General features: G+C 41.4%; 1 protein-coding gene across 3 annotated transcripts in view; it reads left to right on the forward strand.

Moving 5' to 3' along the window:
- Window positions 1-1175: 1175 nt before the first annotated feature.
- Window positions 1176-26625, forward strand: part of Stag1 (stromal antigen 1) — a 312401-nt gene continuing 286951 nt past the window's right edge. For 2 of the 3 annotated variants that reach the window (XM_051140149.1, XM_051140148.1), the window contains exon 1: window positions 1177-1401. The gene's annotated coding sequence lies outside the window, so the exon portion shown is untranslated. Of the gene's footprint in view, window positions 1402-26625 lie in introns of all 3 variants that reach the window. The other variant, XM_051140150.1, reaches the window with a different exon arrangement.

The following is a 26625-nucleotide window of genomic DNA, read 5'->3' on the forward strand; positions in this document are numbered from 1 at the left end:
CATACCAAAGTTCCTCCAGTTCAGTGCAACTCAACCTTGCAACCTTTGGGATAAATACCAGAGACAGTTGACTTACTAGCTAGCCCCTCATGACTATGAACGAGCCCAACGTCTCTACGGTGATACTGAAAAATGCAGCTGCCTCTGCCAATAAAGAACTGAGTCATAAATGAGACTGATGACCTAGAAGAGCAAGAATTCACTTTTGTAGTGCAAACTCGTGTGCAGGCGGAAGGTTAGCCTTGGCCAAGGACATAAGATAGAGAGCAGGGAAGGGGTCAAGAGCTCATGTGACTGTTTCCCTCTCGGCTAGGATTGATTCGCACGTCCGTTTGAGAACCGCTCAAAGTAGTCCTAGGCTGTGGGAGGGGAATCTAATTCCAAGCAGAGTCTATCTATGTTGGCAGTGCAGCTTCTCCCTTCTCACTAACTAGGCAATGCTGCCGCCTTATGCAAAGCCTGCACCTCGGAGACGATCCGCTTTTGCAGAGAGAGGACGACGCCAATCGGCCCGGAGCGGGCAGTGTTTCTCGTTTAGCTCCGCGGCAGGGAGGGGAAGCCCCAGTCCTCGAAACCTTTTCACCCTCGTTGTGGGAAAGCACCTCATCAATAATAAATCGCCAACTCATTCTAGATTGGGGCCCTTGGCTTAGCGGGGAGAGCTCCGGGAGCCGCTGGCACAACACGCCCCGATAACGGCGGGTGTGGGCGGCTGGCTGGCTGGCTGCCTCCGGGCGGGAGCGGAGCGCAGCCCCCGCCGGGGAGGGGCCCTCGGCGGAGGAGCGGGGGCGGGGGGAGCGGATTCCTTTCCCCGGCTCTCCGGAGCAGCTCGGAAAATGGCGGGCGACAACCCGAGCGAGCGAGCGGAGGGTCGCGCAGGCGCCACGGCGTCCGCCCTTCCGCTCGCCTCGGGCGGCCCACCAGCCGTCCACAGCGCCCTCACCCAGAGGTAGCCGCCGCTCGCCATTGGCCGAGCCCGGCGCGGGGGCGGGGCCCGCCACGCAAAGGCCACGTTTTCCCGCCCCGCTGCTGCGCGTGCGCGCTGCCCGGGGGCCAGCGTTAGCGCGCGCCCCCGTCCCAGTGTCCCCTCCCCCCCATCCCGCCCCCCGCTCGCGCCTCAGCTCCCTCCCCTTTTCCGGGCAGGCCCGTCCTGTCAGCGAGGCAGTGAGCACGGTGGCCAGCAGAGGGCGGCCGGGACCCGAGTCTGCAGCGGCGCCATTGGCGTGTGGAAAATGCCACCAGATGGCGGGTTAGGATTGCAGCTCCGTTGAAGGCGCGGCCCCCGCTCCCGAACCCCCGGCGACCACCCCGTAACAACCCCCCCACATCGGGAATAACACACCGGAGACTTTTGGGGGGAAACTAGGTCGACGGCCGACAGCGCCCGGATGGGCAGCTGAGGTGAGCGCGGGCGGGCGGCGGCGGCGGCGGCGGCGGGGGGCGGGAAAGAGGGGGAAATGCGGCGGCAGCGGCGCGGGGGCTGGAAGCGCCGATCCAAGATGGAGGCCGGGCGAGAGCCTGGGAGCGCGAGCGGGCGGGCGGGGCGGGCGAGCGGGCCGGCGCGGGCCCCGCGCGGGGGAGGGAGGCCGCGCGGGCCTGTGCGCTGCGCTGCGCGGCGGGCTGCGGGCGGCCGAGCGCCCCGGGACCCGCTGTGGGCGCGGCGGGCGCTCTCCGCTCTCTCCACCCCTCCCGCGGGCCGCGAAAACGGTGCCCCCGCCCGTCCGGGCTCCGCGGCGGTAGCGCGGAAGCCTTTGTGGCGCGCTCGGGCCCGCCGCCAAGCCCGCCCTCCGCTCTCCCTCCCTCTCCCCCCTCCCTTCTCCCGCCCGGGCTCTCGGGACTCGCCCGCGCCGGGGCCAGCCGAGGCGGGCTGGCGCGAACGCCTTCCGCCGCCCTGCGTTTCTGCGGTGTCTTGGCGGCGGCGTCGTCGTCGTCACATGACAACGAGCTCGCTTCTGCCGGGGGTCCCGGGGGTCGCTCAGCTTGACTTGCTGGCCCAGGCCTCCCGGGGCCGGGGTGGGGCAGTGGACTGAGGACTGGGGCGGACCGGGCGTAGCAGGCGAGCTTTCCCGCTATCCGCCTTCTCAGCTCCGGACGGGGGCCTCCCGGTGAAACGTGTCCAGGCCCGAGCAACTGCCCCGCTAGTTTCCCAATCTCCCGGGAGATGAGGCCAATAAAAGTTGTTTTTCCTCCTCCCTGGAGGTGGGGGGCGGGGTGAAGAGCTGGGAAACCCGAGTTCGTGGAGTTGGACCTGAGCCCCACTTGGAGGGGTCCGGACCAGGTGCTGCTTGTGTGCAGTGGGGACCACAACCTTTTCTGGTTTTCGGATTGTCACGTCACCCGCTTCTGCCTGCATTCGAGTTGTTATTGATGCTTTCCACATTGCAGGCAGTCGTGCCCTGGGAGTGTTGAGTCGTGGGGTGGTTTTGGAGCTCCTGTAGACCCCAAACAGTGCAGTTAGCGGTAGCGAATTAGCTGCTCTTGAAGTTGGTGTTAAGATGAGGGGAGTGTGTTTATTTATTCTCTCTTTCCTGGTTATGCTTAGAAACAGCTATATTTTATACCTCAAGAAAAGCAGCGTTTGTGAAAGTACCTAAATCCGAATAAAGTTGTACGATTTGTAACTTAATGGAATTTGTAACTTTACCTTTAGATTTTCCTGTGTGTGTGTGTGTGTGTGTGTGGTTTTTTTTTTTTTTTTATATAAAAATGTCAAATTCTGATGGCGAAGTTCTTACGGAAATGTACAGAACATCTAGAATAAAAACGATTGGTTTATTGTTTGATGGATGATGGTCTCATAATACATATATTGAGGCTAAAAATCTGATCAAGAGATAATGAAAGAACCAGGAATGTTACTTCATTGTTTTTCATTATGGGGAATGTAACACAAATTTTTACCCAAATAAACTTCTAAAAAACCCACAGGTGTTTCGCTAGTTTTTTGCTGTCTTTGTTTTGTTTTGCATCCTAGAACTGTACTTCGGAGTTGATGCTTGGTGGCCTATGCCTGTAATTCTGGTTCCTCAGGAGGCAGAGGCAGGGGGATCACACGTTGAAGTTAGCATGGACATTTTATGAGATTCTGTCTTAAAAAAGCAAAACAAGTAGAGGACTCTTAATACAGTATACTGTGGTGTGGTTATCCCCACTCCCTTAATAGGATCTCAGTGTGTAGCCCAGGTTGGCCATGAAGTCACTATGCAGCCCAAGGTGCCCTTTAATTTAGGGAAATACTTTTCTAAAGCCTAAGGAGTTGTGAGATCGGACAGGGGGAGGGGGTGCCAGGACAGCCAATTACTGAATGGCTCTTTTGTGTTCTGTGTTTTGTTTTTTTCAGCCAGGCTCTTGGTATGTAGCTCAGGATGGCCTTGGATTTATAGCAGTCATTCTGCTTCATACTTTGAAATGCTGGGGTCACAGCCACACCTGACTTTAAAAGACTCTTTTAAAACCTTAAAGAAGCCGAGTTGCAGGGAAGTGAGCGAGCCTTGAACTGAAGTTTCTGAAGTTCCTAGATTTGTGATGTGGGTTTTACTTAACTATTTGACTCTTATCTTCCTCATTTCTAAAGTTGGAGTGATGCAGTGGTTCTTTGACAAATTGAAAAACCCCCTTTTAGCTAAAACTTTATAGAATGTATAGTTATACTCTTCCTTGCTTGATTATAGATGGATATATTTTAGTTATATTAGTACTATAGACTTAATGCCTCTTTGTTAGCTTTTGGCTAAAGCATGACAGTATTTATTTTTGACATAGGACCTTAATAGAGAGCAGTTCACAAAATGGCTACTACAGAACCAGTGTCTGACTTCTATCTCTAATTTTTGACCTTTGAAAAGTTGCTTGTTTAAGTCAGGCCCACCCAGGTATCTATAGGGGCATTAATTACATACACAAAAATACCATTCCCCTCTAGTGCAAATGGAAAGCTATCCTGGTATATTTAGAGTCTGTCCACTCTCGAGGAGGAGGTAGGGAACTATCATTTATTTACTTCCAGTGGGGAGAGAAGCATCTTCACTTCCGCTCTTGAAGTCTGGACGTAAGGAAAGGACACAGCTAAGGCTTCCCTCTCTGTCTCTTCTCTCTTCCTTCCCCCTATCGTTTTTATCTTTGTTTTGTGTTACCAGGTATGAACTCAGGGTCTGGTATATGTTAGAATAGCTATGTTCTCTGTACCTGTTTTTATTTATTTTTGAGTAAGACGTGGTGCTGTGTATCCCAGTCTGGCTTTGAATTCCTGATTCTCCTAACTCTACCACTCAAATTCTGGGATTGCAGCTATGCCCCACTACCATCGTTTAACATTTTGTCTTTATTAATTTTCTTTTTAATTGTGTGTGAATATGGTACTCATATGAAAGTCAGTGGATAACTTATGGATTTGGTTCTTTCCACCATGTGTGATCTGGGATCAAAGTTAGATTATCAGGATTGGCAGCAAATGCCATCTGCTGAGTTTTGCACCCCCTCTCCACCCCCAGCCGTTTTGGGGCAGAGTTTAATTATGAAACAGACATAAGCGATGCTCTTGTTTCTACTCTCTACCTTCTTTCTCCCTCTCTTTGGGGGCACCCCTCCCCCCTTTCCTTCTCTTCTCATGCTCAAGAAACTTCATGTAATATTTTAAAAAAAGATGTTCTTGTATAAATCAAAGAATGAGATGATTCTTAATGTAGTAAGTAGGATCTTGTCTCTAGAGAAGGTCAAGTTTAGTTTTCCGCCATTTGGAAATGATCCCAGTACATGACCCCAGTTGAGCTATGTCACAGCACTCCTAAGTGCTTCCCTCAGGGTTTTTTTGGATTCTGTTATTTCTTCCTTCCTTCCTTCCTCCTGTTTGTGCATCAGTGTGTGTGAACGCATGTTGTATTGTGTACGCATGTGTGCAGCGGTTAGGTAGCTTCTGGGGATCTTTGCACCATTGGGTTTCCTGGAATTGAACTCCGATCTGCTGACCCGGCTTGGTTCCCCATGAACTCCTTCCAGTGGCTCTCTACCAGTTATATATTGAAGGACATCTCAAGCCTGCCTTCGTGTTCAATTTTTATTTTGTTTTAAAATGTATTATTTATTGTATATGTGTGTTGAGTATAAGTGTGCCACTTTATGCATGTGCAAGCAAGAGGACAACTGTCTACCACGTGGGATCTGGGATGAATGTGGGTCATCAGGCAAGCATCTTTACCTACTGATCCATCTCACTGGCCTCTTCCCCTATTTTTTAAAATTAAATTTTTTTGTTTTGTTTTGAGATGGGAGTCTTGCTTAGTTTTCCCTGGTTGGCCTTGAAGATGGTTATTTAGCCTACACTCTAGAAATTTCAATTTGAATCTTTCTGAGTGCCGGCCTCAGCACGCAGACCTGTGCCACCTTGTAGGGACTGGGAAGTCCTGCCTGCTTTATAAAGTACATTCTTTTGTGCTGTGGGTGGAAATGATGAGCCAATGAGTTGCCCAACTGTTTCTATGGAGTTTTACTATAATTAAACTATATAGTAGTACTTTTTACCTTGCTAGGTGCTAACAGTTAAACAACATTTTACATTATAACTCAGTGCAAACATACACATAATACATACAATCAAAATAGCAGATACTTCATGAAATAATACTTAACCTTTGTGAAAACAGCTTTATTTTCCACTTTTTATTGAGAGTGCTGGTTATAACCTAACTATTACTCATAGTAGCCTGTGTTGAATTGTAATCAGGAAAGTGCAAAGCAGAGCTATAAGGAACCAACTTACTTCCATCAAACTGGAAAACAATAAAAATCTGATAATGCCATATGCCAATGAGATAGTTGGAGAAATTATATTAAAATTTGTTCTTGGCAATTGGAGAGATGTTCAGTGGTTAAGAGCACTGGCTGCTTTTCCAGAGAACCCAGATGTGATTCCCAGCACCCACACAGCAGCTCACAACTGTCTGTAACTTCCAGGGAATCTTGGGCACTGTGCACATGCAATACACGGTCACACACACAGGCAGAAGAACATTTACATCTCTTTTAAAAAATTCTTCTTGGACTGGAGAGGTGGCTCAGTGGTTAAGAACACTGACCTCTCTTCCAGAGGACCTGGGTTTAATTCCCAGCAACCACATGACAGCTTTACAACAGTCTGTTACTCCAGACACAACACCTTCACATAGACACACATGTAGGCAAAACACCAGTGCACGTAAATAAAAATAAATAATTAAAAAAATCCTTTATGAACCAGAGTCTTACTATGTAGCCTAGGCTGGCTATAAAACTGCAACAAGTTGGCCTAATAACCCATTATCTTCTTGCCTCAGCCTTGTGTGTGCTAGTGTTACAGGCATATTTCACCATTCCTGGCTGCACATTACTTCTTTTGGCTGTAGTTTAAATTGGTTATAGTTATTATGTGAGGCTTGTTTGTTGGTTTGTTTTCTTAATTACTAATCTAAAAGTACATCTGCTTTAAACCTTCCAGTTATATTCCTTTATAGTCTGAATGAGGGAAATTAATTTTGGTTTTTGGATTTTTTTTTTTTTAACTCAGTCTTTTTTATATGTTCCCTGGTTGTCTTAGAACTCACTATGTAGACCAGGCTGGCCTCAAACTCACAGATAACTGCCTGCTTTTTACTGGGATTTAAGGCGTGCATCAGTTATCACACATGCCTGGCTTTAAAATGTTTTATTATTCAATTTAGTTACATTGGCTTGTGTGTGTTACACCTTTTTGTAAGCCTATGCACCATATGTGTGCAGTGCTCATCAGAAGAGGGCATTGGATCCCCTGGAACTTGAGTTACAGATAGTTGAAAGCATCATGTGAGTGCTGGGAATCAAACTTGGGTCTTCTGGAAAAAGCAGCCAGTGCTCTTAACCCCTGAGCCATCTTTTCAGTCCCAGATAAGGGAATTTCTTGTTTATGAGGAATATGTCAACAGGATATCTATAATACTTTTGTTTTCAGTAGCCAATCTTGGGAAAATAAGTGTCCCGTCTATGACATTTTAGAATGGGGTAAGTACATGTGCTTTTCAAAAAAAGCTAATGGTCAGCAAGGCAGCTGGAGTGGTGGCACATGCCTTCGATCCCAGCACTCAGGGAGGCAGAGGCAGGTGGATCGCTGAATTCAAGGCCAGTTTGGTTTACAGAGGGAGTCCAGGACAGCTAAGGCTACACAGATAAACCCTGTCTTGAAAAACCAAAAACCAACCCCCCCCCAAACAAAACAAAACAAAAACCCAAAAAACCAAAAACCAGAGCTGGGCGGTGGTCACGCACATGTTTAAGCCCAGCACTCGGGAGACAGAGGCAGGCAGATCGCTGTGAGTTCAAGGCCAGCATGGTCTACAAAGTGAGTCCAGGACAGCCAAGGCTATACAGAGAAACCCTGTCTCGAAAAATGAAAAAAAGGGGGGGGGGCTGGAGAGATGGCTCAGTGGTTAAGAGCACTACCTGCTCTTCCAAAGGACTCAGCTTCAATTTCCAGCACCCACATGGCAGCTCACAACTGTCTGTAACTCCAAGATCTGACACCCTCACGAGAGAGAGAGAGAGAGAGAGAGAGAGAGAGAGAGAGAGAGAGAGAGAGAGAGAGAGAAGAAAAACAAAAAACCAAAAAGAACAAAAAAGCTAATGGTCAAATATTTCCCCCTCCCTAATATTTTGTTAGATATTCTAGCATCTTTTTCATCATTCTTTGTAGGCCTTTCATAAAATCTTTGTAATAGTTTCTTTTTTCTTTTTTTTTTTTTAGTTTTTTTCTTTTTACTAGGATTATGATGGCCTCCAAAAATTAGAAATTACTCTTGTTTACTGAAGGAGATTGTATCATATTGGTACTAATTTTTTTCCTCCTGGACCTGGAATTTTCTTTGTATAAAGTTACTTATTTTAAAAACAGGTCTTATTCTGTAGCCCAACTGGCCTTTAACTTACTGTAAATCTCAGACTGGTCTCAAACTTGGAATCTTCCTGTCTCAGCCTTCTGAGTACTGGATTATAGAACCACTTGGTTGTGAAAAGATAGTTGGTTGACAAATTCAAATTCAATTTTAGGCCTGTTCACATTTTTAAAAACTTCATTTTGTGTTAATTTTGTACTAAACTTCAATTTAAAATTTGTTCATTTAATTTGTCAGCATAAGCTTGTTTCCTATGTTTTTTTTCCTTCTACCTTCTGTGTGATTTGTACTATTTTTTTGTTTCTTATATCACCAGTGTGTTTTTATATCATTAGTGTGTTCTTTTAATCTTGACCAGTCTAATAGTACAGTTTATTTTTGTCATTTCTGTTGAAAATTGGTATGTTGCTTAGTTTTTTTGACACAGACTTGTCACCAGGGTAGGGGAGCAGAGAGAGACCGAGTTGGGGTGGGGGGTTGGGGGGATAGGGAGGAGCTCTGTGGTGGCTGGCGGCCCTGTGTTCAGCACACACCTGACACATCTGGTGGAGGCAGCAGATGATGAATGAGAGCAGGCAGTGGAATTGCCTGCAAGGTTAGGGTCCCAGGTTTGAAACCCAGCACATATTTTATCAGATTATATTTGACTAGGATTGTGTGATTGTCTATTTCTCCTGTTTTATTTTTATATTATTTTTTCCATATCCTGACTATGAAAGTAGATTTTTTGTTTATTTGTGTTTTGGGTTTTTGAGACAGTTTCTCTATGTAACAGAGCCCCGGCTGTCCTGGAACTTGTTTTGCAGACCAGACTGGCTTCAAACTTACAAAGATCCACCTACCTCTGCCGGTGGTGTTGCCCAGTTTGTAGAGTATACAAGAATCCCTGAGACTGATCCTCAGTAGTTCATAAACGGGTTGTGGTAGTAAACACCTGTAACCCGGAGGCAGGAAGGGTCAGAAGTTCAAGGTCAGCTTCAGCTATATAAGACCTTGTCTCAAAATGAAAAAAAAAAAAAAAAGATTTGATTATATGCTAATGTCTACTAAAAAGGAATGAAGCCTTTGAGATTTTACTCTACTTACAGGTTACAAGCTGGCTGCTGTTAGAAGCCTAGAGACCTCCCAGTAAGAGATGAAGAATGCATTATAGCAGTAGCCAGAGAAATCAACATTGGCTTCATATTCTGAACTCCCAGTTTTCACATTACAAGAAAGGAACTGCAGCCCTGTTTTAATCTAGTAGCCCAAGTTAGAGAAGCAAGTGCTTCTCATGAACTCTGTTTACATTAAAAATCCATCGTGACCAGGCAGGGAGTCAAAAGTGTAGTACTAGTATTTAGGAGGCCGAGGCAGGAGGATCAAGAGTTTGAAGACAGGCTGGCTACATCCATAGTGATACCTTTTCTTGACAAATAGGGGTGGGGTAGAGAAGACAACACTGGCTTAAAAACAAAAAACATGGTCATAGATGAAGGAAGCATTGTCATGATGTGGCCTTGTCCAACAGCCACTGATAAAGAATTTCTGGCACTAGAGTTACTGTGTCACATTAGCCTTCATTCCTTTCTTGTTTTATAAACTTGGGCAAAATTCATTAACTTAAGGTTTTTAAACAAAATAGAAACTGCAAAATGTTCTGTGAAATAAAAATGAGTATTCTTGTACACTCAGAGGGCTCTAACCATCAGTATATTGTATTGTATGTAGATGTAAAGACCACCAATCTTAAAAAGTGAGTGAAATGACACTCTAGATAAAATGGTAAGGACAGTTTTCTGAAAATTGATGTTAGCTCATCATGTGACGACAGGCATCGATAAAGCTAATGAGGATGATCAGAGGGTGAATGAAAAGATGAAGGCAGTAACCAGTGTCTCCTGCTTATCATTAAATACATTGTAGAAACTGGAGTCCTTTTTCTTTAGAGAGGTACAGCATCATGGCAAGACCTGCAGTGCTCCCTGCTGCCCAGGTTTTGAGACTGTCTACTCACATAACATTGGCTGGCCCAGGTCTCCATATATAAACCAAGCCAGCCTTGAATTTATGCCTCAGTCTACGAGGTGCTGAGATCACAGGTGTGAACTACCATGTCTAGCCACATTGTAATGATTTTTTTTAATTATTATGTTTTATATACATTGGTGTTCTGTCTCTAGTCTGTCTGTGTGAGAGTGTCAGATCCCCTGGAACTAGAATTACAGAGAGTTGTGAACTGCTATTGGGTGCTGGGATTTGAACCTGGGCTATCTCTCCAGTCCCTGTAATGATTTCTTACAATGAATACATTTGATGGCTTTCTATTTTTAATGACTACTAGGCTTTGCATGTGTAATTCTGTAAATAAATGGAGTAGGAGTGAGTCTTTACAAGGAGTAAAGCACATTTTATTTCCTTTTTTTTCCGAGACAGGGTTTCTCTGTGTAGCCCTGGCTATCCTGGACTTGCTTTCTAGACTAGGTTGGCCTTGAACTCACAGAGATCTGCCTGCCTCTGCCTCCCAGAGTGCTGGGATTACGGTAGTGCACCACTTTGCCCAGCTTGGAGTAAAGCACATTTTATAAATTTCCTCTAAGATTAAGTTCCTCTAAAGTTAAGATCAAATATAATAGCTGGCTGCTTTTCCCTGCTGTAAAACTGGATACAGAAAACAGAGCTGTGGTTACTTGTTTTTCATTTTAACTTACTAATATTTAAGATATTTTTGTAAAAATGAAAATTCTGTATTTCATAAATATAGGTAGTTTGGTGTAAAATAGTGCATGATCTGAGATCTGTTTTAAAAAGAAAACACAAAAGCTCATTTCTTCGTATCTGGGCATTGAAGTATTTTTGCATGAGTACTCATACTGAGTTTCATGCTAGCTTGAGATGATTCTGAACTACATCTAGCTAGCTAGCTGTTTGTCTTTGGGCATCAGTTTATTTCTAATTAGTTTTTTGGGCAAGATAACATCCTATGTTGAATCCCTTTGAAATAATCATAAAATAAATTTTAAATTAGGTAATGGAACTTTTTGAATGTCTTTAGTTTTCAAAGACATATTGTGCCATTATTCTTTACATTTCCCAGTTGTTTATTAGAATAACTCACGGTCTTATATACCTGAAAAAATGTATAGAAGAAATATAAGTTTTCACTTGAAAGATTGATTTTTAATTTGTGTGTGTGTGTGTGTGTGTGTGTGTGTGTGTGTATGCGCGTGTGCGTGCGTGCGTGTGTGCGTGCACGCTCGCATGAGTTCAGGTGCCCAAGGAGGCCAGATATGTTAAGAGCCTCTGGACCTGGAGTTGATGAGTGGTTGTGAGCTCCCTGCCATGACAAAGTGAAGACTGGGTTCCTGGCACCTGAGGGGGAAAATACCTCAGAAAAGACACCCCAAATGCTAAGGGCACTAAAACAGATCTGTAAGCAGTGACTAGAGGACCTGGTGTGCCAGACTAAAAAGTTTGAACTTTGTCCTGAAGCTGGTGCTTCCATATTAGAATCACCTGGAAAGGGGAGTGCTAGAGCTGTGCAGTTAAAGGTCATGCTAAGACAATACAAGTCGTGAGTTAAGTTCTTGGCAGCACCTCACTTTACCTTTCCGAAAAAGGAAATTCATCTGAGGTGCAAAACTATGCCACATGTTGGAGATGTACCCCAGCCAGATTAATTGAACCTGCATTTCTGGATTTCTGGTACACGATGAAGTATTTGATTGGGACTTGGTTATAGATAATTTATTGAGGAAGTATCAAACACTATATAAAGTGCATTAAAGTAAATGACAGCAATTCTGTGGCAGTTTTATTCCTGTTTCACAGGTGAGGTAAATAGGCTAAGTACTTTACCTCAATAGGGGAAACAGAGGCTTGGATTCAGGTTATTTGTGACTCTGAAGTCTACCCTTATAAGCAGCTAACAATAGTAACAACAACAACAAAACACCAACAAATTGATGTTCATAGATTTGTCTGGGAAAAAAGTTAATATTTTAATTTTTGATAGCCTTGAACAGAAGTTGAGCATATTCTATAATTTTGAATAAATAAATCACTTTTATTAACAATACCTGTTATTTTGCCACCAGTAAGAGTCAGAAAGATTTTTACATTATATTATAGACATACTTTTTCTAAATTGGTACTTAAAAAGTAGGCTAGTTGAGTGTGGAGTCAAATACTTGTAGCCCCAGTTACTTAGAAGGCTGAGGCAGAAAGAACGCTTGAGGCCAGGAGTTTGGGATCAACCTTTGAAACCTTGTCTTGGAAAAAAAAAATAGATGGGCCAACTGTTAGATCCACCTCTAGATCTTAATATTCATCATGTCGGTTTTTGTCTATTTGTTTTGTTTTGGATTTTTGAGACAGCGCCCTTTGTGTACCCTGACCACTATTAGAGTGGCTCTGTAGACCAGTCTAGTTTCACATTCAGTTAGATCTGCCTGCCGCTGCCTCCAGTGTGCTGGGATCAAAGGCGTTTGCTGCCACCCCAGCTTAATGGTTATTATATCAAGAAACATATTCAGTAGCACAAGCTTGCCTTTGTACTACATTGATAATTATATTTAATTTCTCTTGTGATTTGTATCAACCACAAAGAACTCAATGGACAGCGTGCTCTAGACTAGATAGGAAACAAAAAACATCTGTTTTGTTTTTCATATTAGATATGCTTATAAAATTTGCTTCCTCTACCCACTTTATTTAGCTGTTCAATAAAAGAGAAACCTATGTTTTCTGGTACTTATTAAGGTTATTAGAGTTAAGCACTTTGTATTTAGGGTACTTTTTTTTCCTAAGCACTTTGTAAACTATGAGGGAAGAAGATAGGCCTCATTTTATTAGGCAGTTGAACCAAAGCTCTGATTTTGTGAATGTGCTGTCAAGTACAATACCTACTAATCACTGTGTAAAAAATTTCAAAACAATATACTTAACAGCATCTGTGTGTATATGTCTGGGTGGTGGCATATGTGTATGTATGTGTGTTTGCATGTGTGAACATGTACAGTTGTGTTTGTGCATATATGTTTGGAGGCCTGATGTTGACAAGCATATCTTAGTTGCTCTCGACTTTATTGAGGCAGGGTCTCTTGCTGAAACTGGAGCTTGCCAATTCCAGCTATTCTAGCCCTTGGAATCCACGGTTTCTGCCTCCTGAATGCTATTACAAATGGTGCACGCCTTTAACCCCAGCACTTGGGAGGCAGAGGCAGGTGCATCTCTTAAGATCAAGGCCAGCCTGGTCTACAAAAGTGAGTCCAGGACAGCCAAGACTACACAGAGAAACGCTGTCCTTTTTTTTTTTTTTTTTTTTTTTAAGATTTATTTATGTATTTATTTATTATATATACAGTGCTCTGCCTGCATGACAGAAGAGGGCATTAGATCACATTATAGATGGTTGTGAGCCACCATGTGGTTGCTGGGAATTGAACTCATGACCTCTGGAAGAACAGTCAGTGCTCTTAACCTCTGAGCCATCTCCAGCCCCCAGGAAACCCTGTCTTGAAAAACCAACTAACCAACCAACCAACCAACCAACAAACAACCCCCCCCCCAACCAAAACAAAACAAAAAACCCCACAAACAAACAAACAAACCCCCAGCAAACCAACCAAATAAAAAATCAAATGGCTACCACATCTGCTGGAAATTCACATGATTCTAGGGGTGTGAATTCCCAGTCCTTGTGCTTGCATGTTAAGTGCTGTGCCCACCAAGCCATTTCCCCAACCCCAGAGTTCCATTTTTAGCCCTATTGAGGCCACGCTGGTGATAGAATGAGATTTTAAGAAGAGCAAGAACATACTTTCCAAATATCTATTCTGGGCATTGTGCTTGGGCCTTTAAACACATAGCCATTATCTGTAAAGTATGGTGTCAAGTGACTTAGATGGATTATATGTTATTTAGTTTGTATATCATCTTTCAGAAAATTAATTTACAGATCGAGCCTTAATTAGATATCTTTTTCTTTTCTTCCCTGTTTCAAGAGAGAAATGATAAATCTAGGTGGGAATGAGATGGTGGTGAAGTAAGACTATCACTGATGCCAACTCAGCTGTCACTTAAAGTTCTCCACATTATAGATTTGTCCATTTAATTTCAGCTGTATACTGAAAAATCAGGCAGACAAGTCATACTCTGTAATTCCTCCTGGGGAATAAATGAGGTATTGTGATGATAGAAGGAAAGTGTCTTTGAGAATGAGAAGTTAAGTGGAAACATTCACAGAACCTAAGCAAGAAGAATAGAGGCACAGGAAAGAACAAAGACCAAAATCTGTAGCAAAAACAGTTGTATGCCAAGAATATGAAGAAAGAATGTTGGAGTGGTAGACTGTGTAAGGTGTATTTGAAATAGTTAGGGCTTTCAGTATGAATTTTATTATAAGTAAAATCAAAAGCTGTGGAAGAGTTTTATGGAGAGGAATACTTAAAAAGATTTCTAGGGTCTGAGAGTACATAGTATTTACTTAGCATGCCTGAGAGCAGAGGTTTGATCTCTAGCACTAAGGCAGGCAATAATAGCAAACCCACCCAAACAAGAAAAACAAAATTTCTAGCTCTTTTCAGTGTGTGTGTGTGTGTGTGTGTGTGTGTGTGTGAGAGAGAGAGAGAGAGAGAGGGAGAGAGAGAGAGAGAGAGAGAGAGAGAGAGAGAGAGGAGAGAGAGAGGGAGGGAAGGAGGGAGGGAGGAGAGAGCTATTTTGCTTCTTAGAGCATAGTTAGCAATATCTGCAGATAATTTTGGTGGTTACAACTTGGTGTGATGGTGTGTGATACTGGCATCACTGGGTAGATCCAGGGGTGCTGTTAAAGTTTTTAAATAGCTGGAATAGCTTCCAGTAACAAAGAGTTGATCGTCCAAAATAGCAATAGTGCTAAGGTTGAGAAGTCGTGTTTTACTCGTGTGTGAATATTGGAGTAGGTGAGGGAAATGGAATGGGAAAAGAGGAGGGGTAAGTTGTTAAATAGTCTGGTGACAGATAGAGTGCTATGCACAATTGTGATTACGATAGAAGTAACAGAAAAAAATCTGTTCTCATTTGTAAGAGTTTTGGAGATAGGTACATTAGAAGAGAGGTATTGACAGAAAACAACAAAACAATGAAAGGGAAGAAAGATTTAGTTCAGCTCATGATTTTAGAGGTTACAGTCTCTTCTAGTGGGGTCAGATGGGTATGAGCTAACGGAGTCTCTTACCTAATGGTAGCTAGGAAGCAGGGTGGGCAGGGTGAGAAATGAATGCTTGTGTATCTTGGCTTTTGCCTTTCCCCTTTTAGTTTATTTATATCCCCTTCCCAATTTATGGGACAGTACTGCTCACATTCTAGGCTGGCCCTTCCCTTTTGGGGCTGCCATCTTTGCAAACGCCCTGACAGACTGGTCTAGAGGTTGGCTTTACAAATTGAAGTGCCATTTCATTCTGAGTGGGTTACATCTGAGATTCACCATCACAAGAAGTGTTTCTGACTCATAGTTAAGTGAATGGAGGTGCTATCCTATAGTGACATGATGAGAGGAAGAACTGGGTTGGAGGGTTCTGACTTCTGAAAAATTATTTTTGTCTGTTTGTGTATGAGGGTGTGCGCTACCTAAGATACTTGTGCAGAGACCAGGGCACTGTATACACCAGGTTGGTGGCCCATTGAGCTGTGGAGGAGTTTCCTGTCTTTCTGCTTCCAGTTTAACTGTAGGAGTGGTAGGGTTTGCAGATAGGTGCTGCTATGTGACATTTTAGCGTGGTTTCCAGGGATCTGAATTCAGGTTTTCAGCTTGTATGGCAAGTACTTTCAGCCACTGAGCCACCTCCCCAGTCCTATTCTGATTTTACTTTTTATTGACTATGAGTTCCTATTAATAGATGAGAAGAAGAAAAGCTTTTGCAGTCTACAACTTGTCACTTTAGCCACTCAGTGCTTTTAGGCCTTTCATCTGTTGTTTTTTGATTTTGTAGTTTCTTCTGTCTTTGTACTGCTTAGCATCTAATAGGATGGCCTTTTGTATATTTCTCTAACAAAACATGTAGCTCTTCTACTTCTGACTTTTGTCATAATCCCATAAATCACTTTATTTATTATTGTTTTTCAGAAATTATGGAATTGGCATAAATCCTAGGAACAATCAATATCTGATTTGTTAATTTCAGTTTTAAAAAATTTTTCTGTACATAGTAACTTTTCAGTGCCAAACTACAGAATATTTTAAAGATAGTTACATTCAATATGCATTGGACTCAAATGCACATAACTCAGTTAATATTTGGTTAAAGCTAGACCAAAAAAGAGGTGATGATACTGATTTGTGGGGGCTGCAAAATGGCCCAGCATCTAAAAGTCCTTGTTGCCAAGTCGATGTACCTGAGTTTGATACCTGTGACCCAAATGGTAGAAAAAAATGGATATCTGGAAGTTGCTCTCTGACATCACATGTGCACATGGTGTGTCTCCCCAAATAAATACATGTAAAGAATGTGTAAGATGACTAAAGTATTTTTATTAAGATTGGGCTGGGGGATGGGGAGACGGTGATGTATGTTGAATGATTAAATGAATGATTTAATATTGAATTATTTTAGTGAAATCGGCATTTACCAGCTTTACACCCAAATTATCACACAGAGAGAGTAGGAGCTATTTAATTAGCCTATAGCACAATGCTGCGCAATATTTACTCCACTCTAAACCTCCAAACTAATTCAGCGTCCTCCCATTCTAGGTTCCCACTTTATACTTGCTTTTTACTCATATCTAGGTCCAGCTCATTCCTCCTGGAGCTACGGGTCCTCTCCAAGTGCATCCCTTCTTTCTGCTCTTTCTCTTCTCCTTACGCACCAGGATGTCCCACCCTATTCTCTGTGTTGCTCAGCATTGGCTTGTTGGTTTTTATTGGCAATACGGAGAACAATTGGTGACATGTTTACACAAACTTGGATTGAAACCGGTTAAAGGGGTAGAGAAATAAGCATTTGAATGAACAAGGGTAAACTGTACACAGTCCACAAGAACATTATGCCAACAGATGTATCTTAACCTTTAAGAGTATTGATTTCTGGATTCCACAGTGGAGAGGACTCCTACAAATTGTCCTCTGACTTCAACATAAACACGGTGACATATGATTTGTTCCTAGACATACCATAGTTTTGGGACCATAAGATGCGCCCCCCCCCCCCAAAGTGTGTGGGGCCAATTAGGGTGCACCTTATGGTCTGATTGCCGTTTTTACTGTTTTTCTTGTTTTACTGCTCTGAAAACTGGGTGCAGTCTTATGGTCAGGTGTGCCTCATTGTCCAAAAAATATGGTGCACACCCTGCTCTGTCTCTGTCTTTTTCATATACTCGGGTAAAATTTTTTAAAAAAGATTGTTTGGTAAAGGTCTTAAGACATTTGGAAACTTAATTAAAAATAAGCTTACATATAAACACTAACATTTACCATTACATTATTTTGAAAACATTTGACAATTTCCTTTTGATACCTTTCTAGTTACCTTAAAAAAGGAAATTTGAGGGGCTGGAGAGAGAGGCTCAGTGTTTAAGAGCACTTGTGGCTCCTTGAAGAGGATCTGGGTTTGGTTCCCAGTACATTTATGATAGTTTACAATCATTTGTAACTGCTTTTCCAGAAGATCTGATGCACTCTGATTAGGAATGCATGTGGTACACATACTACATACATACATACATGCAGGCAAAACAACACCCATTACACACACACACACACACACACACACACACACGCACACACACACACGCAAAACACTCATTACACAGACAATAAATCTTAAAAAAAAAAAAATTGAATTGCTAGGCAGGAACATTTCGTTTTCTAAAATAAGAAATCGTTCTTTCTTATAGAAGCCTGTTACGATACTTATATATGTTGAGCCTTTTACGTGCTTATCTTTGAACATAGATAACATTTAACAGTCTTTTTTCTCTCTTTCTCTCTTTTACTTTTACACAGTAGAGACTGGTAATTTTCTTTATTTTCTTCTTTTTTTTTTTTTTTTTTTTTTTTTTTTTTTTGGTAAAGAATCAGACCATCTGCTGTTCTTCCTAAGAGAGTTCTCAGCACTCATGTCGGGTGACTCACAGCTTGTAATACCAGCTCCAGGGGCTGACATCCTCTTCTGGCCTCTGTGGGCATCCGTACACATGTGGTATATACTCACATAAATTTATATTTTATGGTATAAATACACATAAACTAAAAAAGAAAATAAGTAAAAATATTATTAACCTTTAAAAACAATTGCTGGGTTGAGCCCTGAAACTCATGCATGTGAGGCAGTTTAACTCTAAATTTGGTTTTCTTAGGGCTTCTTTCAGTATTTTTTTATAGATGTTCTTCTGTTTCCCCTATTTCTGAATTTTTGAGCATTTCTGTCTATTGCAGTCTATGCTGATTATTTCTCTATATGGCTTATTACTTATTAGATGATTAAAAACACTGCTCCTAAGGTCAAAGAAAACACTGGTTTACATGGTGGTGGAGACCTAAACTTTCTTGGCCTTAGCCATTTGACCTATCATACATACTTGCCTAAGAAAAGAATGAATGAATTTTGATTCCAGTGACCTGGATTATAATTTAAATTAGCATTTTTATTAGCAGCATGTCCTTTTGTAATCACTTTGACCCTACTGCCTCACATGTATTGGGAATAGATATATGTCTTCATCATTCAGGGATGTTGGCTAGTGGATGAACTAGGTAATGAAACAGTGTTCTGTGCTCTATGAGACATTAGGGTAGGCTCATTTCTTTTGGAAACACATCTATGTGTGCATGCAGATTCTCAGTGCTTATTCAGTTAGTAAATAGCAAGCAGTTAGAGGCATACAGTGAGAAGAGTGTCTCTAAGGAAGACTGTTAGTTCTTAATATGGCACGAACATTGATAAACTATGTGCCAGAATTCTGTTTCTCAGAATTGATGAGCATAGAAATTAAATTATGATTTACACCTTGATATGTAAAGTTTAGATGACTAAAGTCAGGGGTGTATACCAAGGTGTCAATTTACTGATTTACATTGAGAAATTAACTTAGAAATGGACTGCTTGTGCTGACCAGTAAATGGATTTTTTTTGGTAGGGAGACCTCTCTAATCAAAAGCAGATTATAATCTGAAGATTGATTGGTAAATCTGGAATGAACTCAAAGCAAGTTGGATTATTTCAGTTGTTACAATTATTATACACCTAATGCATTGACAAGTCTATCTGCACAGTAGCAGGCAGATCTGGGTCAGGGCATTCCCCAGGGACAATGTGAGAAATAAAATGCTGTTTACTTAAACCCTCTTTATTATTCATTTAATTTGGTTTTAGCTTCCAATAGTCACAAACAAGAACTGGTTCCTCCTTCTTGTGCCTCTTTCTTTCTTTGTTTACTCACTTACTTCTTCTAGAGATTACTTTTGAGTCTTCACAATTTTACTTTTTGGTGTTACTTCAACTTTAAAAGAGCCTTAACCGCGTGTCTTATGTCCTGCTGAATGTGTGGACTCAATTTATTCTTGCAGAATTGAAAGAGATAAATTTTTCCAAGTGCTTCTAGTGCATCCTTGCTTTGGAAATAGATAGTAGTCCTGTTCTTTCCTACCTCTTGCCTTTCTTTCTTTCTTTCTTTTTTTTAATATTTTTTTAAATTTAATTTTAATTTATGTGCATTGGTGTGAGGGTGTCAGATCTTGGAGTTACAGACAGTTGTGAGTTGCCTTGTGGGTGCTGGGAATTGAACCCGGGTGCTTTCGAAGAGCAGACAGTGCTCTTAACCACTGAGCCATCTCTCCAGCCCCCCTCTTGCCTTTCTTTTTGAGACATACTGAGGTATACTTCATATAGTATGCAATTGTTTTTACAATTTAGTGATTTTTTAGCTATAATAATTTGGAAAATTATGATCATCACCACTATCTAATATTAGAATAGAATATTTTATTTATTTATTTATTTATTTATTTATTTATTTATTTATTTATTTATACATACATACATACAGGGTTTCTCTGTATGGTCCTGGCTGTCCTGGACTTGCTTTGTAGACCAGGCTGGCCTTGAACTCACAGAGATCAGCCTGCCTCTGCCTCCCAAGTGCTGGGATTAAAGGCATGTGCCTCCACTGACTGGCCAAAATAGAATATTTTCATCATCCCCCAAAGGAAAATCTGAGCTCATTTGTAGTCACTTTTAATTTTTGCTTCTACTCCCAAGCAAATACTAGTCTGTTCCTACATACTTGTTTGGTTTTCTTGTATTTATTGAGATATATAATATTTAGCCTCTTTCATTTAATGTATTTGAAAATGATCCATGTTATGCTGTTTCAGTTCCTTTGTTTTGAGATAAGGTTCAATATTTTTAATTGAGGACTATTTCATTTTGTTAATTTATATATTAGTTGTTGGTCTCTTGGTTTCCTTCTTCCACTCACCCTTTCTCTCTTTCCCTGTTTCTCTTCTCTTTCCCTACTTTACCTCAGCTGGGTCTTGCTGTGTAGTACAAGTTGGCTTTGAACTTGCAGTTATTATTCTGTTCTGCCATTTGAGTGCTATAACTACAGGCGTGTGCTAGTATGCCAAGTTTTAGATTTCCAAGTTTGAGCCATTTTGTATGGCTCTTTGAACCTTCATGACTGAGGTTTGGTATAATCATGTTTTTGTTCTCTTTTTCTCTAGTACTTTAATTTTAACTTTTAAGTGAAATTTTTATTAATTTACTTTTTGGATTATTTATTGTATATTGAAATACAACTAGGGTCTTTTTTTTTTTTTTCTGAGACAGGGTTTCTCTGTGTAGCCTTGGCTGTCCTGGGCTCACTTTGTAGACCAGGCTGGCCTCGAACTCACAGCGATCCGCCTGCCTCTGCATCCTGAGTGCTGGGATTAAAGGCGTGCGCCACCACGCCCGGCTTCTTCTTCTTTTTTTTAATCTTGTATCCTATAGCTATGCCCAAATTGTTATCTTTTTTGTTTAGTGCCATTTTTAAAAAAACTTTTGTGTGAATTCTTTGGTATCCTATCTTGTACAAGTAGAGGCAGTTATGCATCTTCCTATTCATAGTTATGTAGCTTAAATATTGTGTTTAGGATTTCCATTATGTTGCTGAATAGTGTTACTGAAAATCATCACCTGTGTTTTGTTCTTGATCTTGGAAAGGACCTTTAGTTGTTTACTGTTGATTATGTTTTATTTTTGAGAGAGGATCTCACTATATTGCCCCTGGTTGGCCTAGAACTTGCTATGTAGACTAGACCTTAAACTCAAAGATCTGCCTCTTCTTCCCCAGTGTTGGAATCGAAGGCAGGTACCACCACACCTGACTTACCATTAACTATTGTTTACTGTTGGTTTTCTGTGGCCTCCTTGTTAAAAAAAAACATATTAACTTGGCTAAATGTTATTTTCATGTTTGTCTATTGAGTTGATCATTGGCATCTTCCTTCATTCTGTTAATGTGGTATATTATATTGATATTCTTACAGTGAATTGTTTTTACATGTCTGGGATAATCTCACTTGTTCTTGGTGCATAATTGTTTCGAGATAGGGTGTTGCTCTGTAATCCTGGCTACCTTGTACGAAATTTACTTTATATGTGTAGACTCTCTTGGCCTTTACTTTGATATGATCTTCCTTTCTCTGCCTACTGAGAGCTGGGTTTATAGACGTGTATGCCCATGCCCAGTATGTAATCTTTTTAATGTACCTGTGTACTTGGTTTGTTTATATTTTGTTGAGTTTTTACTTTCATGTTCAAAGAGTATTGGTCTTTAGTTTTCTTGGGGTTTCTTATCTGTCCTTAATATTAGGACTATGCTGTTGTCACCAAATGTGTTATTTCCTCTTACGATTTTTCTCCTTTATCAGCAAAAGTTATTTACTGTTAAAGTTAAGGAATATATACAGATATAGTGTATTTTGTAAGTTTATTCACTTTACATCTGAAATGCGGCCGCTTCCCTCCTCTCCTCCAGGTCCTACTCTCCCACCCTCTTCCCCCTTTACCCTCACCCCTTCTCAGAGAAGGGGATCCCCCCATATTAACTTACACAGTACATCAAGTTGCATCAGGACTAAGCACATCCTTTTCTACTGAGGCCAGGCAAGGTAGCCCAACTAGGAGGAAGTGATCCAAAAGCAGGCAACAAAGTCCATGTTTGAGACAACTCCTGCTCCACTTGCTAAGGGAACCCACCTGAAGACCAACCTGTCCATCAGTTACATATGTAAAGGGTGTCCTAAGTCCAGACCATGCATGCTTTTTGGTTGGTGCTTCAGTCTCTGTGAGCCCCCATGGGCCTAGTTTAGTTGACTCTGTTGGTCTTCTTGTGGAGTTCTTGTGCCCTCTGGGTCCTTCTATCTTTCCCCTTCCTCTTCCACAAGACTCCCTAGGCTCCGCCTAATGTTTTAGCTGTGAGACTCAGCATCTGTTTCAATCCACTGCTGGGTGGAGTCTCTTACAAGACAGTTATGTTAGGCTCCTGTCTGCAAGCACAACAGAGTATCATTAATAGTGTCAGGGGTTGGCTCTCTCCCATGGGGTGGGTGTCAGGTTGGGCCAGTCATTGGTTGGACATTCCCTCAGTCTCTGTTCCATCTTTATCCCTGCTCTTCTTGTAGGTAGATTTTGTGGGTGGGTTGGTGTTCTCTTTCTTTGACTAGACATTTTGCCTGGTTAGAAGGTGGCCACTTCATCTCCATGGCCCCCACTGCTAGTGTTTTCAGCTAGAGTACCTCCATATCCTTCCAGGATCCTACCCTGTCACAGGTTTCCAGCTTGTTTCAGAGATGCCTTGCCCCCTTGGTTTCCCTTCTTCTTGTTTTTGAAGCTGAGTCTCAACTTGTAGTCCTAGCTGGCCTCAAACTCACTGTCTTACTTTTTTATTGTTGTGAAGAGATACCGTGACCAAGGCACTTTATAAAAGAAAGCATGTAATTGGGGGCTTTTTTACAGTTTCAGAGGGTAATTCCATGACTATGGCATGGAGTGTGGCAGTAGGCTGGCTGGCACGGCACTGGAGCAATTCTTGAGAGCTTAAATCTTAAGACACAATCATGAGGTAGAAAAAGAAAAAGCTAATAGGGAATAGAGAGAGCTTTTGAACCTCGAACCCAGTCACACACCTCCTCTGACAAGGCCGCAGCCCCTAATTCTTCCCAAATAGTTCTACCATCTGTGGCACATCATTCAAATATGTGAACGTATGGGGTCCGTTCTCATTGAAATCACCATACTCACTGTAGAGAGAAGGCTGGCCTTGACTGTATTCTACGACTCCCTCTTAAGTGCTAGCATTGCAAGTGTCAGCCACCATGTCTGCTTGAATCCTTTAATTTCTGAAAGAGTTTGAGTAATACTGAGGAGAATCTATGTTTGTTAAATGTTTGATGGAATTTACTGGTAAAGTTCTTTGGTTGTAACTTTTTTGGGTAGGGGGGCGGCACTTGTTTTTATTACTCATTATTATCTTGCCAAAGGTCTGTTGAGTTTTTATTTTAAGTTAGTTATCGGAATTTCTATGTTTCTAGATACTTTTTCTTTTCACTTAGATGATCCAACTTTTTAGATGTAAGGTTGTCTGTGTCATTTATTCTTTTGAACTGTTGCTTTTTTAGGGTTAGGTAAATTTATTGTGAAAATTTCAGTTTTCCTTCTATTGACTTAATTTGCTTCTTTAATGCTTGAAGAAAATATATGATAAATTCTGACCTGCTTAAGTTTATTGAGAATTGTTTTGTTCCCCAAGAATGGTGTCCTGAAGAATTTCCATTGTATTGGAGAAGGATGTGGTTTCTCTAATAAAGAGTAGTGTGCTTTGGATGTGTGTGCTAAGTCTAGTTTGTTTACTTTGTCTTTTGTTTCTTTCCTTCAGAATTTCCTTCAGAAATTCTTTGCATTATTGAAAATGAGGCTTTGAAGTGTCCAAATATGGAACTCCCTATTTCTTTTCAGTTCTCTTAGTTATTTGGTTTATAATTTTATAATTGTTACAAATTGATGAATTAGCTCTTTGATTTACATTCACTATACTTTGGACTTTGCAATGAAATTTGGTTAAAATATATTTTGTCTGGCATTAATATTAACATGCTAGCTCTTTTCATTAGTTTGCAATGATCTTTTCCCATTTATTTTGAAATAATTTCTGCTTATTGTCTTAAAAGAAATGAATTCTACTGGTCTGTCTTTTATGAATTTAGTCATTTACATTAAAAGTGATTAATAATAAGGAAGCAAGCCAGTCACTTTACTCTGTGTGTGGTTACTGACCTCTGTTGTCTTTTAGTCAGCCGCTAGGCCTGTCAGTTCCTTGAATGTTTGGTTTTTACAATGAAAAGGAAAAATGGGTTTTGTGTCTTACATGTCTTTAGAAGCTGCCTAGAAGCCATTTAACTCTAACACGGCAGGGTTGAGACAACAGTCAGTGTCTGTGAAGATGGACACAGTGATTCACTGGACATAACAAAACACACAATGCAGATTTTTGGATAAGGTACTTATTGTACATGACTGTAAGCTAGCTGCACCAAGCACGTGGTCTGTTCCCTTGGATGCCTGCTGCTTAGCTGCTGGATGAAGTGATGGCTGCTCATCCAAGGTAAGCAATGGTTGTCTTCATTGAGGCCTTTCATGAACATTGCGTGAGTTTGACTAGACATTAGAGCTCTGGAATACAGTGGTAGTTCTCCCTTACTCATGGAGGATATATTCTAATACCCTTAAGTAGATGCTTGAAAAGCAAGAATAGGCCGGGCGTGGTGCAGCACTTGGGAGGCACAGGCAGGCAGATCTCTGTGAGTTCCAGGACAGCCTGGTCTATAAAGTGAGTCCAGGACAGCCAGGGATATACAGAGAAACTCTGTCTGAAACAAACAAACAAACAAACAAACAAACAGAAACCCAAGTGATAGTGATACATATACCTGTAATAAAGTTTATTTTTTAAATTAGATACAATAAGAGATTAACTGTAATAGTTCATTTCAAGTTGATTTGACTTGAATATTGATGAGTGATAGATACTTAGTATTTGTAAGTCACTGATTTAGCCACTGCCTTTGTGCTCTGTTGCTGTGTAGAGACACCGTGATCACAGCAGACTCCTATAAGGGAAAACATTCAGTTGGATGCTTGTTTAGAGTTTGAGGCTTAGTCCGTTATCATTATGGAGGGTAACATGGTGGGGCATGGGCAGGCATGGTGTTGGAGAAATACTTGAGAGCTTTACATCCTGATTCTCAGGCAGCAGGCACAAAAATAGACAGGCAGGTGGTGGTGGGGATGGGGATGGGGATGGGGAGAGACACAGAGACATTGGGCCTGTTGTTTCTTTTAAAACCTCAAAGCTCCCCAAGAACAAAAAACAAAAACAAAAAACCGAAAAACTCCCAAAGCCTATGCCTGTTGGCACACCCCTAATAAAGCCACACCTTCTAATCCTTTCCCTGACAGCTCAGCAACTGGGGACTAAGCATACAAATATGAGTCTGAGGGGCCAGTCTCATTCAAACCACCACAGATCCCCATTACTGAATAAAATACAGCATACAACAATTAAAGCAATGTAATGTGACAGTGGGTACCTTTTCTCTTTTAGAGTTTTTTTTTTTTTTTTTTTTTTTAACTTAAATAAAATACTTAAATGTGGCAAGCCTCTCTTTAGCATATCCGTTTTTATTGTGTGCTTTTTTGAGAGAGGGTTTTTACTCTATCTCAGGCAGCCCTTGACCTGTGATCCTCCCACGTCAGTTTCCAGGTGCTAAATTACAGGTGTGTCACCATTGCCTGCTCTTTGGTATATCAGAATTGCCCTGATCTTGTGCTTTTAGGGCTATTACTAGATAAAATGTGTTACTTGAACAAAAGCACTACAGTCACTCTTGATCACCCAAGATGCTGCTAAGTGACTATTTTATAGTGAAATTGCTGGGCACAGGAATCATTCACATCTTAGGTGAAATGGAATGGACAGTACCAGATCATAACACACTATTCAAGATGGTGTAAAACATACAAAACTTTTGTTTTTAGAATTCCCCATTTAATATTTTTGTACCATAGTTGCCTGAAATTGGAATCAGCAGAACCCCAGTGAAAGGGGCCATGTAGTGGGCTTTTGCCAGCGCCATACTTGTTTTAGTAGAAGGATGTTTCTGGGAGCTTTTCACTCTTCTGCTCTATAATATCTCCAAACAGTTTCCTCCCCTAAGATCTAATCTATAAGTAAAGTGAGTTAAAAAGTAGTGCTCAGCGGGGCCGGGCATGGTGGCACATGCCTTTAATCCCAGCACTGGAGAGGCAGAGGCAGGTGGATCGCTGTGAGTTCGAGGCCAGCCTGGTCTACAAAGCAAATCTAGGACAGCCAAAGCTGCACAGAGAAAACCCTGTCTCGAAAAACCAACCAACCAACTAACCAACCAACCAAACAAAAAACCCAACAACAACAAGAAAAAAACAAAACAAAACAAAAAACTACAACCCCCCCCCCAAAAGTAATGCTAAGTGAATTTGCATGTCTCTTTAATTTAGCAATTTAATACTGATCAATATTTATTGGACATAATTTTGAGAAGCATTGGCTTTTTTAAAAAAAAGATTTATTTATTTATTATTTATACAGTATTCTGCCCACACGTATGCTGCAGGCCAGAAGAGGATACCAAATCTCATTATAGGTGGTTGTGAGCCACCATGTGGTTGCTGGGAATTGAACTCAGGACCTTTGG

This window comes from Acomys russatus, chromosome 32, assembly GCF_903995435.1.
Source record: "Acomys russatus chromosome 32, mAcoRus1.1, whole genome shotgun sequence".
In the NCBI taxonomy this organism is placed as follows: Eukaryota; Metazoa; Chordata; class Mammalia; order Rodentia; family Muridae; genus Acomys; species Acomys russatus.